Source organism: Amphimedon queenslandica, unplaced genomic scaffold (assembly GCF_000090795.2).
Source record: "Amphimedon queenslandica unplaced genomic scaffold, v1.1 AMPQUscaffold_3435_Cont24571, whole genome shotgun sequence".
In the NCBI taxonomy this organism is placed as follows: Eukaryota; Metazoa; Porifera; class Demospongiae; order Haplosclerida; family Niphatidae; genus Amphimedon; species Amphimedon queenslandica.
Window position 1 is genome coordinate 1 of NW_003556238.1, and position 1405 is coordinate 1405.

The 1405-nt window shown below is 36.8% G+C and overlaps 1 long non-coding RNA gene across 1 annotated transcript; it reads right to left on the reverse strand.

Moving 5' to 3' along the window:
• Positions 1 to 1392, reverse strand: LOC109592938 (uncharacterized). Its single transcript, XR_002190644.1, has 2 exons — positions 1352 to 1392; positions 1 to 253 (listed from the first exon to the last, which is right to left on the reverse strand). It is a non-coding gene; the product is annotated as an uncharacterized LOC109592938 (long non-coding RNA).
• Between the last annotated feature and the right edge of the window lie 13 nt (positions 1393 to 1405).

The window sequence follows — 1405 nt, forward strand, 5'->3', positions numbered from 1 at the left end:
TTAGTTAGTAGTATACACAAGTACTGGATACAATCATTAGTTAATGGAGTGGTCCATATCTCAAGTCTCCTCAGGTTTAGTGTATGCAGTTTAGCTGATGATAGTAGAGATACTGTACTATTAGTAGATGAGGATTGGAGGCCAATCTCCTTATGATTATTATTAATATTCCTAATCACTTCATTACACTGAACTGGAGATGGAGAGGTAAGGTATACCCTGTCACTGTACCAGTCCACACTCCCAGTGACGCCTAATATAAACCAAAGGATCATACTTATATACATGTATGTACATAATAATACACATATTCACATCATGTGTATATACAAACACACACAACTTGCATAAACAAATACAGACACAGCTAGTAGTTGTCACTGACTGACTGTATTATGTGAATGTGTGTGTTTGTTATAATGTATTAAGTATGTACAGAGTAAAATTGGAAGTAAAATATAAGCAAATAAACACACACAATACATGTACATATGCACATATATAGGGACAGGATTCATAAATAATAGTTATAACACAGTAAAGAGTGCTGTATGGCCAATAACAGCATGAGGGGTGGAGTCAAGACAGCCAATACAGCACTCAGTGCTTCACGCCTCATGCTGTATTGTCTGTCTCGACTCCACCCCTTGTGCTGTTATTGGCCATACAGCAACTGTGCTATAATTAATTTATTGAATATAGTGGACGCGTCAAAAGCATACGCCAAATACACTCCTAGACAAGTTTTCTTGACTCTTTAAGGTTGAGACAAAACCAATACAAATATTTAAAAGTTTCTTTCCGATGTGACGTGGACTTGACTGCCCGACGATCAATATAAGAACATCTCTGGTCGCTAAAAACAGCAAAAAAGCAGACAATGGTGGTAAAGGAGTGTTGTGAGTCTGAAAGAGCACAAAAAGCTTCTCACCCAGTGCTGCTAGCCATTGTGAAGCCAACCAACCGACACTCACTTCCGGTGCTGTATGCAATATAATGGAACAGGTAGTGCCTGTGATGTGCCCACGTAGTATACTATAACATACACACCCACACATCCATAAGGTGGCTTCACCTTATTTTGTGGAAGTAATTTTCGCGAATTGCTTGCTAACAGCACAACATGGCAATGGAGAGCAGAATTTGATGGTGAAAATTTTTTGCAACTAGTCAAAAATTGTGAATATCATGAAAGCATTTTACCACAAAAAGAAACCAGTAACAGTAGTTTAATCACAATAAGGGCTTTAATCAATTTTTTACATACACATTAACTAAAACATCAACTAATACATGACATTACATGTAAATGTTCATAAATACTGACTGTCACAATAATCACAAATATTACCTTTATCATGTTCTTCCTTGTCTTGTCTCAGTGCAGATATCATAATAGGATCAT